We start from the raw sequence: 7,661 nt of genomic DNA on the forward strand, positions 1-7,661 counted from the left end.
TGGATAGTGTTCTCTTTGATTACGGAGTCCTTCTCCTTATCAATTATGCAACCTTTTTCGATCAGGAAATATTAAATACACCAAATTAAGCTTATCTCCTTCACGTGCAACTCATATGCTCGAATCTGGCCGTTTTTGTGCACCTGAGGGATGGACCTGGTTCATCCTGAGTTCCCTTGTCAGTCTTCAAAACTAACCTTTACTTGGGCCAACAAATTCCCCCTTTTTGATGATGACAAACTCTGTGCTTTTCATAAGCTTAGGCCCTGTTTCAACTCAGCTCAACATCAACACAATGTTAGAAATATTTTTCCCTTTTATCACTTATCATCAAGGACCAGGTACATTAGGTTATAAACATCACTTGTTTAAAGCACAACCTTTTCCCCCTTTTGGCATCATCAAAAAGTTGCATAAAAAATGTGAGATAACCAGATTTTAAAGCTTACTCATGGCCACTGAGGCTACTTCAAATGCAATCATGGATTAATCATCATAGATCAAGCTAATAATTTTAACCATCAAAGAAATATAAACAAACAGTTAGAGCAAAAGACAGTGAATTTCATTAATGATTGATAAGATTCTACCACAAAGCATAAGAAGAAATAAAAATACTGAAAACATGAGCAAAAGAAACAAAAATTCCGAACTGGGTCACTGGTTAATCTACACTAGGCTAGGAGGCTTAAGGCTGGGAAGAACTAGGTGCTTGGTTTTTAACTTGGAGGAGTTTCAGCACATCTTGAAGAATGCCATCATTCTTCTCTTTTTCTCTTGCCAGCTCAGTTCTGAGAGCATCTCTCTTAGTATCCATCTCAACCAACCTCTTCTTCAGCCTTTCAATCTCAGTATCCTTAGCCCCACTTTCTTGTACCAAGGCTCTGACCTTGCTATTCACTGGTACCTTTTTGGATGAACTAGGTTCTTTAGGAGTGACATTGACTTCATATCGCAAGCAAGCAAAGTATTAACCCAAAAATGATCCATGCTTGTACTAACCTCCCACCTTTTCATTGGTAAATTGAAATGTGCAAGCACAGTTGTGAGAATGAAGCCATAGGGAATGGTATGAGTTTTGGTTCCATTGATAACTCTATCAAAAAGCTGGATTATAGCTTTCAGTCACTTTCTTTAGCAGGTCTGTAAGGGTTTCCTCTATAGATGAACCAGGTTCATCTCCCCAAACAACCATTGCACCTGCATTTTTAGTTAAACTCATAGGAGTGGGTGAAGAATCAACCACTCTTGTCCCTTTTCCCCTCACAGTATTCCTAGCACCCTTGCTCTCCTTTTTTTTTTCATTTTTACCACCAACTTCTCCAGATTCTGTAGTCTCAACACCTGCTATAGATCCTACAAATCTATTTTCCAAATTTGCAGCAATTTTAGAAATTGTCTCAGGAGAAACTTTAGAATCAGAAGATACCTATTCAGTTTCGGAAGAACCACTCTCTTCCCCCTGAGTAGCAGACTTAAAAGAATCTAGGTAGTTTAATATGGTCAGGAGTCTTGAACATAACTGGTTCACTTGTAACAGATAAGTTCGCAAGATCTTTGGTATTTGGTAGGACTCTGCTCATGATCCAAATATAGTTATTTCAAATTATGCAGAGTGTAGAAAACATACCATGTTATCTTGATGAACCAGGTTCTTCACTGATAACTCTCTTGTGTAAGTCTAAATTTGCCAAAATAGAGAAAATATCATTAGAGATTAATGAGTTATTTTAACACATGGCACAAGAGTATACTATGGAAAGTATGAGACTGAGCAAGATTTAATCTAACTATACACAATTTACAGACTTTCTAACCAAATATATGTTTTTCAATTTTTTCATTTTTTTCTGTTTAACCTTAAATCAGTCCTTTTAGGTGATCTTAATCATCCCTAATTTCACCCTGTTCCTCTCAAAGTGATCTCTATATAAGGCTTTTGTGAAGATGTCAGCAATTTGCTTGTCAGTAGCACAAAACTCTACAGTGATAAAGCCTTTCTCATAGTTGTCCCTAAAAAAATGGTGTCTAACATCTATGTGCTTAGTTCTCTTATGATGAATCGGATTCTTAGTCATACTAATAGCACTAGTGTTATCACAGAAAATAGGGATGCAACCAACTTCAATACCAAAATCCATCAACTATTTCTTGATCCACAACAATTGAGCACAATCATGAAGCAGCAGCAATATACTCAGTTTCAGCAGTAGATAAGGCCACTGAATTTTGCTTTTTAGTAGCCCATGACACAAGACATGAACCAAGGAAGTCTACCATACTTGAGGTGCTCTTCCTATCCATAAGGAAACCTGCATAGTCAGCGTTAACATATCCCACTAGGTTAAAGTTACTACCTTTTGGATATCAAAGGCAAAAGTCAGTAGTGCCTTTAAAGTATCTCAATATTCTCTTGATAGCAGCCAAGTGGGATTCCTTTGGATTTGCTTGAAATCGAGCACAAAGCCCTACACTGAAAACAATGTCAGGTCTGCTAGCAGTAAGATACAAAATAGAACCAATCATTCTCCTATACAACTTCTGATCAATAGATGAACCAGGTTCATCTATATCCAATTTTGTGGATGTTGCAATAGGAGTGTCAATTTCTTTGGATGTTCCTTCCTAGTATTGTTACTGTGGAATAGGTTCATGGACAGGTTCCCTCGAGGTTTGAAGATCAGTTCCTCTCTAGTCAGTTCCCCCTGTCATGTTGCCCTGGGTGGAAGACTTGTTCCATCACTTGTTCCTTCCTGCGATGCATCTTCAAGCTAGACTGTGGTTTCACCATATGAATTTCTTATCAGCCCAATCTCTTCATTATCTTGTTCCTGCCTCTCAGAAAGAATGTTAGTTTTTTTTAAAAAAATAACATATACATTTTTCTACACATATAGTTCTTTTACTGTATATCTTATAAGCTTTACTATGTGAAGAATATCCCGAGAATACTCCCTCATCACTTCTAGGATCACACTTACCTAGGGAGTATTTGCCATTGTTGTGCACAAAGCACTTGCATCTAAATGCCCTAAGATGAGATATATTTAGCTTTCTCCCTTTAAGTGACTCATAAGGAATCTTCTTAACAAGAGGTCTAGTCATGCAACTATTTATGATGTAGAATGCAAAAATTCAGCAAACTTAGCATTTTCAAATTTAGTTCCATGATCAGACCTAATTGATGCAAGTTGATTACATAGTTATTTCTGAGTTTTTCTAACAAAAGAAGTAAATATGTCAAATGCTTCATCTTTAGATGTTAAAAACAATGTCTAAGAAAATCTAGAGTAATCATCAACAAGCACCATCACATATCTTTTACCACATCTGCTTAATGTTCTCATTGGACTATAGAGATCCATATGGACCAGTTCCATCGTTCTGGTGGTGCTTACTACTTTCTTGCATTTAAAAGAGCATCTTACCTGCTCCCCCTTGAACAAGCCTCACAAACTTTGTCTTCCTTGAACTTGATGTTAGGCAGCCCTATCACCACGTCCTTGGAGACTAATTTGTTGAGTTGACTCAGACTTGCATGTCCAAGTCTCTTGTTCCAAAAGGAGGGGATCATTGTCCAACATACTTAAGCAAGTGAGTTCATTTTCTGAAAGTGTGGACAAATCTACAATGTATCTATTGTTTACTTTTTTTTCCTGCAAAACAATCTTGTCAGTGGTAAGATCAATAGCAAAACATTTGGTAGAGGTGGAATGCTACCAAGTTACCTCTATCACATAATTGTGATACACTGATTAGACTGTACTTTAGAAAATCTATCAAGTAGACATTCTCAATAGAGTGAGAATCAGTCTTACCTACCTTTCCAACCTCAATGATCTCACCTTTCTTCCCATTTCTAAAGGAGACATTACCTCCTTTGAGGTCCTCAAGTGAAAGGAACTGGTTCTTGCTTCTTGTCATATGCTTTGAGCAGCCACTATTCATGTACCATATTTGGCTGCTCCCCTTCACTTTGACCCGCAAAAGGAAATCAGGGGTTAGTCTTAGGAACCCAAACTAGTTTGGGTCCCTTTCTATAGCCAAAAGGGTGAATCAGATTCTTTTTAGCCCAACCTGGCAGTCTATTTTTCCCTTGAACAAATTCTTTATTCTTTTAACTAGCCTTTTCTTTTGAAATACATTCAGATTTATAGTGACCAGTTTTACCATAATGTGTGCAAATTATGTTCTTAGGAACTGTGAGGTACTTGCTTTTGGGATCCCACTTAGGTGCAGAGGTCCCGTAACCAAGTCCTCTCTTATTACTACTATGGTGTTCATATAGCCATGAAAATGCATTGGAGGACCTATTCCATTTACAGGTTCTATCTATCTCGTGCTTAACCTTGTTTAGATCCTCCTTAAGGACTCTTATCTGCCCATCTCTTTTGTACAACTCATCTTTCATTTTTCCTACATTTTCTTCTAAAGTGAGTTGTGTGTGATCAACTTTCTTTTTACTAGTTCCTAATTTCAATTTTAGATTTTCAGATCTAAGCTCTAAGATAGTGGTGTCAAGTTCATGAAACTGGTTCTTTAGCTCAACATTTTTACTTTCACTTTCACTAGCCCTAAGTTCCAGATTTTTGTACTTAGCTTTCAAAATCATACACTCATTAGACAACTGTTCCTTTTCATTAATTAGATCCTCAAATTCATCAATGAAATTCAGGAGTAACTCAGATAGCCTTTCTTTAGACAAAAACTTAATCTTGTCTTTAAGATAAATTATACTTACCTCAGATTCCTCATCGGATTCTCCAATTGCCATAAGTGTTTGTTCATTTCCATTTTCACCCTCGGAGTCCTCATCTGAGCTTTCTCCCCAGGCAGCAACCATAGCCTTTGTTGATCCTTTATTCTTATTGGGTTGAACCTGTTCCTTCGTTCAGCTCTTTCCTTCTTCCATTCAATTTCCCATTGAGGGCAGTTTTTGATGTGGTGATCCGTCTTCCCACACTTGTAACACCCCTCATTGTTTTGTTTTTCAGGAACCCTTGGTTTGTTGTGCTTCCACTTCTGGAAGGACCACTTTCCTCTCATTAGGTACTTCTTGAAGTCCTTTGTGATCATGGTCATTTCATCCTCCTCTAGATCAACACCTTCAGTGATTCTGAATACCATGCTCCTTTCCTTCTTGGGTGCATCCATCTTCTTGGTTTGCCTTCTAAGTTCATAGGTAGTGAGATTTCCAATCAGCTCATCCAACTTAAGAGTGGGAATGTTCTTTGATTCCTGAATGGCAGTGATTTTGCTTTCCCAAGTGACTCGCAGAACCCTTGTCAAAATTTTCTCAACTTTGTCCTCTTCAAGAATAACCCTTCCAAGAGACTTAAGTTCATTTGTCAGTGTGGTGAACCTTGTATACATCTCCTGGATGGTTTTCCTTTCTCCATGGTGAAATTCTCATATTGAGAATATAGCAGTATTCCTCTAGACCTCTTCACTTGAGGTGTTCCTTCATGAGCCACTTGCAAAGTATCCCAGATTTCCTTAGCAGTGGTACAACTTTGAATTCTACTGTACTCGTCTGGACCCAGTCCACACACAAGCCATTTCTTGGCCTTGGAATTCTTCTCCCATTTCTTCAAATCTTCAGCAGTGAAGTCAGCTCTTATCTTTCGCACATCCTCTCCTTCAGAATTCTTCTTTGTAGTTGCCAGAGGACCATCTGTGACTATGTCCCAGAGTTTATAGTCTTCTCCTATAATGTGATCTCTCATCCTCTTCTTTCACCAAGAATAGTAGTGGCCATTAAAGAGTGGAGGCCTATTAGTGGATTGCCCTTCCCAGTTTCCAGGTGGTGCACTCATTTTGATCTTTTTCTAAGGTGTTAGTCTCTTCAAGGATAACCCGCTCTGATACCAATTGATGTTCTAAACGTCAATACCACACAAGAGGGGGGTGATTTGTGTAGTACCCAATTTTCGCTCTAAAAGAACCTGGTTCTTCTAGGTGTTCTAATTACTACTATTTGCGGAATAAAAAATACATAAAATAAAGAACACAAAGATTTTTACGTGGAAAACACCTGGCTCAAAAGGTGAAAAAATCACGACCTACTACTCAGTAGGATTTTTCCCAACACTTCACTAAATCACTGAGCCAAAACAGAATTTACAAAACTCTTTGTAAACCTAAGGATTACCTCTAATCCCGTTGTAGCAACCAGCCTCTAACTGTTGCGACAACTTCAAGTTAACTCTAACTTGAATACTCAAAATACCTATTATAATTGCTTCTAGATAAAGCTTAAAGGTACAATATGAAAACACCTACTACAATTGAACTAGAAATAAAGAAAGACACATAAAACTCTTTATGGAGCTGGTTCTTCAATCTGGTTCATGTAGCTTCAGGTTTGCACACTTGAATTACACACGAACTGCTTGCAAAAAGCCTTGCTATTTTGCTCCCAATTTACGTTTAACTTCTGCATTTTTGTGCGACACTGTAATGTGAGAACATCCTGCAATTTATAGAGTTAGTAGATGAAGAAATAACTAGAGTTTTGATGCAACTCTTCCTTGGTGGAAGAGTTCTAGTTGATTTCAACTTCTAACTCCTTCCCTATCTTGGATAGTGTTCTCTTTGATTAAAGAGTCCTTCTCCTTATCAATTATGCAACCTTTTCGATCAGAAGATATTAAATACACCAAGTTAAGCTTATTTCCTTCACATGCAACCCACATGCTCGAATCTGGCAGTTTTTGTGCACCTGAGGGATGTACCTGGTTCATCCCGAGTTCCTTTGTCAGTCTTCAAAACTAACCTTTACTTGGGCCAACAGTTATACTAAGTTTTATTATGATTAGGGGTATGTAGTAGGGCAGTGTGGGTTCTCATGTTAGGCTTGAGACCTCAGGATTGGGCTTGAGCCTCAAATACTTCTTGCTGCAACCTAGCAATTCTATAGGCTTGCAGAAGTATTCTAGGTGACTGAATTCTCACAGCCTTGTTCAATTCTAGCTTAAGGCCGCCTAAGAAGCAACTAATTACATTTTTATTAGATAGATTAACCCCAGTCAACAATCTATCAAATTCAACTTGATAGTCCTTAACACTGCTAGTCTGCTGGAAATTCTTTAAGGTTTCCATATGATCTTCAAACTCTTCCCCAAACCTTTTATTCAAGGCTAGAACATACTCAGTCCAGGTAGGTTCTAAATGAAGGGTTTGATATTGACTATCAATAGCTTCTCCATCAAAATGAATAAAAGCCACCTTAACCTCTGATCAAAAGCTACTTCATCCATAGAAAAGAATTGATCGACCTTGTACAACCAAGTCTTCAAATCATGGCCAGAAAATCAAGGAAATTCTAGCTTAGAGTATCGAGTAAAAAAGTTACCATTAGAAGTTGCACCTTGATGAACTTCTCTGATTCTTCCTTCTTGCTGAATCTCCATTGAACCAGCTCGATCAATAGCAGATTCTGCCTTAACTGGTTCCTTTTCCTTCCCTTTTTGATTCATAGATTCCATGATTTCCTTCAATTCCAGTAGTTCCTTATCAGTTTGTACATTATGCTCATTTATAATCATCATTCCATCCATCAACTTCTGCAACTGATCTTGAATATCTGTTAATTTGTCCTCCATTTCTTCAACAGGTTTCTCTGAATTTTTGTTGCGAGTCATGATCGAAAATGCCAAGGA

Source organism: Nicotiana tabacum, chromosome 11 (assembly GCF_000715075.1).
Source record: "Nicotiana tabacum cultivar K326 chromosome 11, ASM71507v2, whole genome shotgun sequence".
NCBI lineage: Eukaryota > Viridiplantae > Streptophyta > Magnoliopsida > Solanales > Solanaceae > Nicotiana > Nicotiana tabacum.